We start from the raw sequence: 11,658 nt of genomic DNA, 5'->3' as shown, positions 1-11,658 counted from the left end.
GATCTCCCCTGCACGGGGGCGGCCGGGCTTGCTGCTTGGTGCAGGGTCTGCTGCGGGAGCTCATGGAAGAAGCTCAGCACCTCAAGGGTTAAGAGGCTGTTGGCCTCTATGCACGGGGGTTACACTGTGAGGTCAATGTGGGTGTCTGCACTCCTATTAGTTAGCCTTGCCTGGGAATGACAAGCGTGACACATTATTGCAACAGCTGTTCTATGCTGCACCTGTGTTTAGTTAACTGGTTGACAGCTGTGTGGAGGTGCAGTTGGCCACTAGATAAAGCTATGCAAATGGCTCTCTGGGATGGCTCTCTTGATTGTTGTTTCCTTGTCTTTTATTAAAAGTTAAATAATTTGTTAAATCCCAAAGGGGGATGGTGACTGTCCAGCGCACAATAGAGCCAGGTCTCCTTATGGGACATAGGCCTCAATAAGTCTTGGCTGCCTCTCGCTCTCCGTATCTCTTATCTCAATACCTTCTCTCTGCTAGGTGCTATTTTATGTACTTCTTTATCATACAGTGCATTTCAAATCTATATTGGCTAGTTGTGTTGCATGTCCTACCCGGGGCATATGCTGCTGATTGTCCTCTATTTCTCTTGATCATCTTAATAACCACATTTCCTCCAGGTTTGTGCCCTTAGCTTTCCCATTACTTGCCTCTCTATGTGCATTTAGTAGTAAGATTCTGCAATTGCCTCTCAAGGATATTTTGGTTACAGAGCGTCCTCTTTGGGGCAGAGTAGAAAATTGCTCTTTGAATCTTTCATCTCAGATTGGCTCTTCAGTTCAGCTTGATTTTCATGCCAACCTCTCGCTGCCGCCCATGTGACCAGGGCCACTTTTTCCTACTTGATCAGATTTCAGCCCACTGATCTTTTTTGTTCTGTGGAGCTGTGAAGCGTGGGCTCTCTTTCAATTCAGCTTGCCTTCATGCTGGGATCCCATTGTAAGCCACTAATCAGGAACCTGTCTGCTGTATGCTGATAGACATGAAAGGAAAGATCAGTGTAGACAACAGCTTTTGATGCACATGTAACAAATAAGGAGCAGGTTACTGTGTTCTCCCTGTGGAGATGAACTACGCTGCAAAGAACTCCTGTGTGGCATTAATGTATTTTCTGAACTTTGAACATGGTACCAAATCATTCCTTTCTGCTCTGGTAATTTCAGTTTTTCTCCTTAAAGTCCCTGTGCAGTTTCAATTCACCTCTGTCCTAACCTGATTAGCATTGGTGGTAAGTACCTGTCATGTTTCAGCATAGAATGGCTGCTGGGTGAGCAGTCTCTGTGTAGTGCTGGAGTATCGTTTGGTTACATTTGCGACGCGCTCCGGGATGGAAGGGCTGTATAAGTGGGTGAGGGCCAGACTGTGCCCTGGTTACCCTCGCCGTGCAGAATGGGGGCAAGAAGATCAGGCATCTCCAGGGCAGCATCCCTACCTGCTTCTCTGGACGAGCCTCTGTCTGAGGGAAGTGGGCAGGGGGACTGTGCATTGCCCTTCTTCCCCTCCCCACTGGCTCTGGAGAGTTTCCCACTGACACTAGCTGAGGACTGAGTTGTGTTGCCAGGTAATGGTGAGGGGGCACACAAGACCTCCATGCCCATAGACCAGTGTCCCTGCAGGGTCCTTGCTTCATTCTGCAATTTCTCCCCAGCAGAAGAATGCAGAGAGATTCTCTTGGAGTTTCTTGGCCCCCTATGGGTATTACTGCCCGGAAGCACAGCTGTGCCAAAATCTCTCTCACGCATCAGGTGAGATGAAGGAACGGAAATATGTGTTAACTACTTGCCTCTCTGTGCATGCATGCCCAAGTAGGCTAGGAATTGATTTCTATCCATATGTATGACAGTGAATATTTATATACATTTCCATACATAACTGCATAGGGTTGTTCAGTTGGCATGGGGATTTTAAATAATTCTTGTGTATAGATATCTACCTTCCATGGGGAGTGGGGGGGTTAACAGGGCAATTTTCTGAATAAGGATAAAAAATGCATATAAAAATAAAACCTATCCGTGGCCTGATTGATGTCCATTGAAGTCAATGGAGACCCTCCCGTTTAGTACAATGGGCATTGGTTCAGACACTGGATGTGCCTGCAGTAGGCATGCCGAAGTGTGTATGGGGTAACAGGAGTGACTGTCTGGTAAATCGTTTGTAAAACCTGTAAATCTGCAATAGGCCGCACTCCTCACAGAGGAAAACCATTCTGGACCTAGCAGCTATTGCAATGTCTGAAATAGAGTGAGCCACTGGCCCCCATCAAAGGGTTGATGTTGACTTCAACTGGTGCTGCGGGATCTTGACACCTCTGAAAACGTTGCCACTTGGTTAGTTGCCGTAATGTCGATTTCAGGCCTAACTTTCCACACCCAAGTGTGAAGATTTTGATCCCAAGCTCTCTGGGAAAAGCTGAATGTAGCTAATCAAACATTTGTGACGTATGGCTGGAAGGGTTACCCAGGAATATAGACGGCTGGGTTGTGGATGCTTTGTTGACATGCTCCTGATGCTGCTCATAGCAGAGAGCGCTGAGAAATGATGCTGGTTTCCGGCAGGGCCTTATGGGATTCTGCAGGGAATCGAGGAAGTGTGGGTTGCAAGACATTGCTTCCTGCACCAGGTCTACCTGACATAATTTCTGCACTGGTCAGCACTTGTCACTTACAAGTTTCAGTTTAAATCCTATGCCCAGAAACCTCTTTTGCGCACGTGTTGCTCGCCCATTCGTCCAGCCTTGGCACTCTCCCTGTCCGAGGCAGATGAACGGCTCAGGAATGTAGGGGCAGCGGAACCTAGCCAAAGCATGAAGGGCTCACTGATGTAGGTGTCAGCAACTGGGACAAGCTTGAACGTTTAAAAATAAATTCAGCTCCAAGTTCCTCCATTGTCAAAATAATTGCTGTTTAAAATCCACCCTTAGCAAATCGCAACAGTGGGTTCCTTCATCCACTGGCAGGAGCTGGGAGTTTTGTCCCCATTAGTTAGCATTCGTGCAGCTCTTGGAACATGCCAAGGTTGCTATTCTGCGAGTCTGCCAGGACTAGCAGAAGCCTGGATACACTTTCTTTAAATAGGAGATTGCAGCCGCATACAGTAACTTGCTAAAGAATCTCTTTCTGTTACAGGTTCCTCCCTGGGCCTTCATCTGCCCAGTTTGTCCCCAGCAGGAATTCTGCGGGGTTTTGGAGCAGACTGTGGCTCTCCGTGACAGTCAGGGGGTGGGAGGGGGCGGGGGGAGGAGGAACATCTCACACCTTTGGAGTTCTGAGGAAGGGAGGCAAAGGGTTCCTTGCAGCCAAGGCTCACTGGGCCCAGCGTAAAGGGCTCCACATTGCCGGAGTCTGAGTCCAGACACTCTTAGTCCCCGCCCCAGAAAAGGAGTTTGCTCCATTGTAGCCCAGCCCTGTTCTGCTCAGTAACAATCCCTACCGTGAAGGCAAAGATCTGGGCAGAGCAGGATTAACCCTTTCCTTACCAATCCATCCCATTACATGTGTTTAACCTATCTGTAGCTATACCGTTGCTCATCATTGGAGAAGCACTGAGCTGAGTGCATGGTGCAGTCAGCTCTTTGGAACATATTCAGCAGTTACCACTTAAAGAAATGCGCAGTTATCATTATTCATGGTATTACCGGAGTGGCTAGAGGCCCCAACTGAAAATGGGGCTCCATTGTGCTAGGTGCTGCACATGTATATAGTAAGAACCGGGCCCTGCTCCAGAGATTTTAGAACCTAAATGAACAAGTTGGGAGAAAGGGCTTGGTATTTGACAGTGAGGAACTGAGCCCAGAGAGATGAAGTGACTTGCCCAAGGACGCATGGGAAATCGGTGGCAGAGGAAATAGATCACAGCTCTCCAATCCCAGTGCCTTCACTCCCATGCGGTGGGGATGGCGCTTACTCCAGTATTTCCCAGAATCAGACTGAGGAATGCCACAGTAAACTCAAATATGACAATCTGGAAAGGGCTGGATTCGCTTTTTGGAGTGCTCTGCACTGTGGCTGATCTTGCTCAGCTGCAAATAAAATGCCCCAGCAGGGTGTGGCTAGGAAAAGGTGAAGATCAGTTTCTCTCTGGTGAAATATTCCTAAGTGGTGTTGAGCAACCAAGGCCAAACCGGTGCACAAAGGCGTAGGTGTAAGCGTTCAGTGAGTGAAAATAGCTCCAGAAAGGAAGCGTAAGAGATGTGGTGGTGTTAGGTCACAGTAGTACCTGTATTAACTCCTCCACAGCCACGCTGGACAGCCATCAACGCTGCGTTCGTACTGCAGGAGTGAGAAACCCAGAGGCAAGAGGTCTGGGAGGTTGTTCAGTTTGTTCTTGCTTGTGCAACTGCCCGTGGCTAGGCCGCGCGCTGCAGGAAGCTGTGTCATGTGACGAGCTGGAGGGGAATTACAGCAGAAGGGATTGTTTACTTGAGACTGATTCTGAGTGGTGCTGAGCGTCCTGCAACTTCCAGTTGACTTTGGGGTGTGCTGTGGGTGCCCAGCACCCTCAGGATCAAGCCCTTTTTTATTATGTATGATCTTAACAGTCCCTTCTGGCTTTCAAATCTATACATCTTCCACTAGGATAATGTTAGTCTTTCAGACTGCTTATGGCCCCGGTCAAACACACACATCTCCTCCGTCCGTGTCATCCGAAGGACGCAGGGGAGAAGATCCTTCCCAGTCTTAGTTCTGCACCCTTCGATTACGAAAACAAGCAGCATTTAAAAACCCGGTTTGCTCTTCACCCTTTTACGCTGCTTCCCACACGCTCGGACGTCACTTTGTTCTCTTTGGGCAAGGGATCTGGGCCTGCTCGGTTTCCCGAACAGGCACAGTCCCGTCACTGCGGCGTTGGGGGTCTCAGTGGGGTATAAGTGCATCCGAAGGTTTGAGTGAGGAATTTTCAAATGCCCCTCCCCCCCCCCCCCCCCCCCCCCGGCCTAGCTCGGCTCCCACTGAAGTCAAGGGTAAAATTTCCGTTGCTTTAAATGGGAGCTGTGTTAGGCCAGTGCAGGGCACATCTGAAAATCCCACCACCAATTTAAAACACAAAGCCAAAAACTGCGTGTTCGTCCAAATGTCACCGACAGAGTTTTGGTTCATTTTGGGTGTTGCAAACTGACCTCTTCCCCTTAACCTCCGGTGGGCTACAGCTGAGTCAACAGTGACTCTTAGGAGCTAGGATAAAACATAACTAGGGGGTTGATTTGAAAGCGATGGAGAAAGGGCCGCGTGTGTTTCCCCTTGGAGATCACTGGCTGCAGCCGGGACAAACCTAAAATCCTACAACCTGATGCTTATCTCACTGGAGCAGTTTCACAGACCTGTAACTCCAGCGAGCCTTCTCCTGAGCTCTAGCTCGTGGGACAGGCTCTCCGCTCAGTAACAGGGCTCTTTGTGATCACAACAATTCCAGTCACCCCAGCGTTCCCTGGGGCAGGGCTGCAAACCGTGAGCTGCAGTTTATTAAACTGCTAAACGCTATGAGGAGTTTGAGGATTTCTGCCCTTCTTTGGCCCAGTTCTAAAATCCCTCTGGAGCGAGCACTGTATGTACTAACCTCTCCTGGGAGGTTTGTCAGGCCAGAGTAAATCCCTGTGTGGGGAGGGTTTTCCTTGCTAGTCTAAATCTCTTTGGACTCAGAGAACAACCCGGACAAAGCCGAAATGGAGAGTTGGGATTGGCTGAGCTGTGGGATTTTCCAGCTGAATTTACATATCACCCACTTCTCTGCATGCCTTTCTGTTTACATCACTTAAGAGCCAGCGATACACACAGACACGCACACAGATAGTGGAAGAGACATTTTGAAAGAGTAAAAGTCTGCCTGGAGCTGGAGCACTTTGTCCTGGGAGCTACTTGGCCAGCTTTGCTTCTTGCTTCCAGCTTGACTAGCCCGAGTGAATTTCGTGCAAGGTAAAGCCCTGTGTAAGGCGTGTCCTGTGCATGTCGGCAGAGTTTCTGTTTGAAGCACAGTCGGAAGGTGGCTGTTGTTTTTTAGTAATCAGTGACAAGTGAGGGAAGCGTTCTGCGTGTTCATAACTGTATGCAAAGCTGAGTAAGGAAGCTGAATGGAGCTAAAGTGGCTGTTACCCTTCGCCTGCACCTAATTGCAATACCTTAAGATATCTGAATGTGCTGGTATATAAGGTCACCATGATGTGTCATTAACCCTTTCCTGTGCAGTGATCGGGGGAATCTACATTTCCAAAACGTGTCACAAATGCTAACTAAGGAGGTCTTGTATGTCAGCTACTCTTAAAAATGCCACTCCACTGTAAAGTGCTCTGTGTTATTAAAAGAAACGTTTGAACGGGTCATTAGTATGGGCTTTGGTACATTTTCTCGGGGTTCCTAGGTCTGTTTATGGCTATCTTTTGCGACCCGTTCCAATCCCTGCTATCCGTAGTCTCTATTTCCTTTGCTCTGATGCTGGTTGAAAGTTTCTCTAGCAGTAGTGTTGGCTGGCTTGCATTGCATCTGATTGTTTCTGTTTTAAGCAGCAAAGTTCAGGGAGATGTAGTAATATGAGCAGACAACTGACACACACTGAAATTTTTCTCTTCTCATTGCTTTTGTGACATTTCTAGTAGGGGGGCAATGGTTGGCATATTTCAGATGAGTCTTTAAAGCAAACCAGATGCACCCAGAACATGCGTAAAGCAAGTCATCCAATTTCAAAGTGGTGTAAAAAAAAATGGACGCTACATATGTTTGGGTAGAGATTATGGCTTGTGTTTCTCGGAATGCCTTTCAGCCAGAAGAATCCCCATATGGAATTGCTGGACCCTGCCAGAGGAATGCAGCCACCATTAGGATGGAACATAGTGGCTGTTTAACAGCGGACAATAGCAGTACACAACAGTTTAGGACAGGAGGTAAAGAAGAAAAAGTTATCCAATCGGGGGGAGTTTTAGGAAGGCAGAATGTAATGTGCTGATTTTAGTGTCCAGGGTGCGGCAGGTTTTCTACCACTTGGCAACAGTTCCCTTGATATTGACAGGGATTTCTTTGATCACTTATTAAACTTTACCACTGGGTATTTGGTGGTGTTTAAATCCCTTCACAATTCAAGTGAAAGCTGGCTTTTAAATCCACTGCAACCAATGTGAGTCAAACACCAAAGGTTTGATTGACGGAGGACAGATTAGCTTCTGTTTCGCTGCTGCTTTTTCACAGGCAAATTCCTCTGCCACAGAATATTTGAGGAGCCTGTGTATGAATTGTGGGAGCTGGGGAAGTGAGAAGTGTAGGGGATGAGGTCAGGGTCTGTGTTTGTACAGTAGTTTCCTGGGTCTGTTATCACGACTTCTGGGTTGGTCAGCTAATTCTGACATCCTGCCCAGAGTAGACAGTTGTGCTTTGTTTCAGATGTGTATTTCTTGTGCACATATACAACACCACCAGGGCTGAGGTTGGGGTGGTTTCCTCCACACCCTGGCTCTGCTGCTGACTTGCTGCATGATCTTATGCCGAAAGCACTTCCCCACTCTGTGCCTCAGTTTAACCCACCTGTGAAATGGGAAGAATACTTACCTACATCTCTGGGGTATGGCGAGGCTTAGCTAGTACATCTGCAGAACTCTGAACATGGAAAATGCTGTGTACGTGTTCTGTGTTATTAGGTAAAGTACTAAATTGAGCATTAGGGTTTATTTAATTACGACAGCGCTGGGACTGGTCTGCAATCGGTAATGGCCTGTCGGACGTATCTCTGGAGAGCCCTTGGTAACTGAAAATGGCTTCAGATTTCTTAAAGTGAATTGTGGGACCAATTAGTGCCAATTGTGATGTGATTTTTAATTCTGTCGTCTGCTTTTTAAATGTCATCTCTCATGGTCATGCTCTGATTTTGAAGCCCTGATTTCCATTGAAACTGGGGTCATTGTCTCTCAATAGTGAGAGCTGCAAGACTGGGCCTGTAGGATGTAACTTGATAAAAATGCACACCTCCAAAAAAGGGTCTAGATGTGCTATAGGATACAACACAAGAGAGTTCTGCAGCGTGCTGATCTCCTCTGACAGTCTGGCCACTTATTCAAGCTGAACTCTTGAAAATGTGGCCCCAGTTGTAGACGCTGGACCCTTCTGAAAGTCTAGCCCTTTGAGTTTTATGCAGTCAGAAAAGTCTGTTTACTAGGGGAAGTTTTTCCCCCCCCCCCCCCCCCCCAGGTTTCCTAAAATTAAGTCAGGAGAAAGCATGGTGAAGCAGAGTTTTTGTTTTTTCAATGCTTCAAGATTGATTGTGACCCTTGACCTCTGATCTAAGCTGTGATGTGATCTAAGGAAAAACTAGATGCTTTAGCCCCCTGAAAATGATTTTTGATCCAGTTGTAAGAATGTGTCAAAGTTATTGATTCCGTTTTTAAAACAAAATAGTTTGTCCATAACTAAAGCTGATTATTTTCTAGAAGGGGAAAACCACTCCAGAGGGGCTCAGAGAAGAAGCATGATGTCTGAGCCCAGCAAAAGAACATACATAGACTCGAAAGGCTGATTCTGTTTCTGAAGAACAGAGACCAGTGCTACAAAACCTGCCGTCCTGAATGGCAGTAACCGGGGCCCCTTTTATTGTACCTCTGTTAACAATATTTTGCACTTCTCCAGCACAGTCTGTTGGCGGATCTCAACGCGCTTTCTAGACTCTCTAAAGACTTGCAGTAGCTCAACCAGAAGTTACAGGCTGCTGCAGGAATCACTTGGTGAATTCTCTGGCCTGTTTTGTACAGGTCAGACTAGATCATCATAATGGTCTCTTCTGGATTTAACAATCTATTAATCCAGCTTCACAGCCCCTGTGAGGTGGGTATTGTTATCCCCATTTTACACATGGAGAAACTGAGACCCAGAAAGGTGAGGTGACTCTCCCAAGGTCGCCTGGTGAGACTGTGGCAGAGCCAGGAGTAGACCCCATGAATCTGGTCTCCTTTGTGCCTTAGCCACAAGGCTGTCCTTGCCTGCTTTTGTACCAGTCAAGGATTGAATAAGCCATAGAGACTGAACTCCTCTCACAGTTGTAGAGAGACAGAGTCCCCTCCAGGGCAGAAGTTGTGACCCATTGACAGTGGAAGGAGGCTCACACTGCTGATGGCTGCGCTGTCTCTGTGCATAGAATTGCAATTTCTAGGGCTGTCTCTGTCGCATACACACAGTTAAAGGCTGAGAGAGAGAGAGAAAAGCGTCTGCTGAGCCCTGAAGTGTGACTCTGTCTTCCGGTGTCCAGAATTCTTTGTCAAGTAGAGAAGGTGTGATATCCCCAGAGACGTTCAAAATCCACAAAGCTGGCCTCCTGCTTGTTATAACCAGTCTGTCTAGAGGGATGCCCTCCCTTGAATCCAAGAGCCAGTTCTCAACAGAAGGTGGCTTTTCAGCTTTCCATCAGACAATGTTTTTTGGCCTGGAAGTAAAACACAGACAACCCATTCTTACTGCAGCTTGGCAAAGTGGAAAAAGTTCAACTCATGACGGCAGATTCTATATATCAGAGGGGTAGCCGTGTTAGTCTGGATCTGTAAAAAGCAACAGAGAGTCCTGTGGCACCTTTAAGACTAACAGATGTATGCATCCGACAAAGTGGGCATTCACCCACAAAAGCTTATGCTCCAATACATCTGTTAGACTTAAAGGTGCCACAGGACTCTCTGTTGCTTTTGGCAGATTCTATGTGGATTAACTGACCACCCAACAACTGCCTCAGGGGATGAGGGAATGTGACAGAACCTGGGAGATACGTGTAGTTACCGATTCCCCATCAACTTGTCCCCCACTCCAAACACGTCCTTCCCTTTCCGTCTGCATTTGGCCCAGCATGCTTGACTGTTGGACCCGCTCACCATTTATTTCACGTTGTTGCCCTCTCTCTGCCCTGTAATATTCTTTCCTAGGTGCTGTGCAGATAAGCTAAAGAATGTGTAACCCTCTTGTACAGACTTGCAGAAGTTTGTGATGTTTGTCATTAAAATACCTGCTATGAACTAAAGAAATTCTACGCCTCAGGGGCTCCCGCAAGATACAGTAAGAGACACTCCCCCACCCCCCATGTCCATCCTCGCCACCGTTAGCCAGTGCATGGAGCCAGCAAACAGCCCTCCTTGGTATGATTGCAGCAGCATTGCATAGATTAGAGACAACCCCAATGAAGCTGGGAGCGGGGAGGAAGAAAGATACACATATGGGGCTTCTTAACTGGACTGTATGGACCATTCCGCACATAAGGTTGGGAGGTGGTTGTAGATTCCTTGGCAAGTACCAGACATTTTGCAGTACGAGGCGTCCCATCAACCAGGTCCTTCTTCTTAGGTGCAATTCTGTATCTAAGGAAATGCATTGGAGGGGTTCTGTCCCACCTCAGTGGAAGTCTCCACATCACAAAACCCATCACTGCCATCATGCCTCTCAGCCTCCTATGGCCCAAACACGGAGCACAAGTTGGGGCGGAGACCCAGAAAGAGAAACAGAACTGCGTTCATGCAGGAGGATGGAAATGCTGGGGGATTCCTTCCCTTGGGTAAATGGCTCTTCCTAGGCCTGGCCTCCCCAGTGAAAGGGAGGGGACGGGACGCCAGGTTTGTGTGGCGCTCAGGGACCGAAACGAGAGACATCCCTGGAAATGAGCAGATTCACCTTTCCCGCTGCCTTGTAGGCAGGTGCATGAGAGAGAGGCCAAAGGCTAGACTGGCCCTAGGGAACACGCTCCCCTCTTACACGGAGCTGCTCCTCCGGAGCAGGGTTGAGGCATCTTGGCTTGGGAAGGGTAGTGTGGGAAATTCTGACTCTGCGGAGACAGGGTCGCAGTCCCTGTGAGCTGGCAGCCAGACCCAGATTTCTTGGCTGGGTCACTTAGGCAGGAATTCTGGCACCTAAAAGTTCAGTGTGAGTACTTGAATCCAGCCCACCTCCCTCACTGCATCTGCTTACTGTCAGTCATGTGATTTAGTGAAAGGCTGGCCCTACTGCTTCCGCTTTTTTTTTTATTTTCTCTTGGCAAAAACAGAGAAGCTGCTTTAAAAAATAAGCTGCATGGCAGAGGAGCTCTTCAGATCTCTGGATCTGGTCAGGCTGGCTCGCTGTCCTCCCAGGCCTGCCCCTTTCCTAAGGTGTGACCCCAAGGCCTTTGCCACTAGCTATGGCCCCTGGCCACGTGACCGGTTGATACTTGCTTGGTTTTCTGGTGCAAAATGGAGCTGTCCCTTCCCCTGCAGCCGTTGGTTGGATACCCGCTGCCCTTGTGGGAGCTGACCCTATAAAATCCTGGATTGGAAAACTCAGAGAGGGTCTCCAAAAACGAGGACTCCGGGGCCTTCTCTGTGGAGATGTGAGGGGGCTGCTTGAGTGGACATCTAAGGCCACTTGCTTTTCTAAGCAGCTGAGAAGGATATTGTTATTCCCTGTACATCTTTTATTCTGAAGGCTTCCTTCGGGATCACGGCGTGCACGTATTTTGTATAACACAGACTACGTCATGGCATTAATGCGTCATTGGGGCAGCCGGCACTCACACCTCCTCAGGATGTGATTTTTGTCCTCCTCAACTATGCTTGGAGGAGGAAAGTGCAGTGTGCTGTAGGGAAGTGCTGCAGATTCATCAAGGGTGCTCTTCCTTCTGGGCTAGAATTGATTCACTGCCCCTGCTTGGCGTGAGGAGGATGTGGCTTTCAGA

The 11,658-nt window shown here is 48.1% G+C and overlaps 1 protein-coding gene across 2 annotated transcripts in view; it reads left to right on the top strand.

Moving 5' to 3' along the window:
- TRAF7 (TNF receptor associated factor 7) overlaps nt 1-11,658 on the top strand; it is a 44,689-nt gene that overhangs the window by 745 nt on the left and 32,286 nt on the right. Inside the window, exon 1 of one of the 2 annotated variants that reach the window (XM_024212413.2) lies at nt 5,772-5,915. The exons of the other annotated variant lie outside the window; for it this stretch is intronic. The gene's annotated coding sequence lies outside the window, so the exon portion shown is untranslated. Of the gene's footprint in view, nt 1-5,771; nt 5,916-11,658 lie in introns of those variants that run through there. 2 annotated transcript variants of the gene reach the window in all.

This window comes from Terrapene carolina, unplaced genomic scaffold (assembly GCF_002925995.2).
Source record: "Terrapene carolina triunguis isolate 2854851 unplaced genomic scaffold, T_m_triunguis-2.0 Scaffold93, whole genome shotgun sequence".
Classification (NCBI taxonomy): Eukaryota; Metazoa; Chordata; order Testudines; family Emydidae; genus Terrapene; species Terrapene triunguis.
This window is presented reverse-complemented; position numbering and strand designations above follow the sequence as displayed.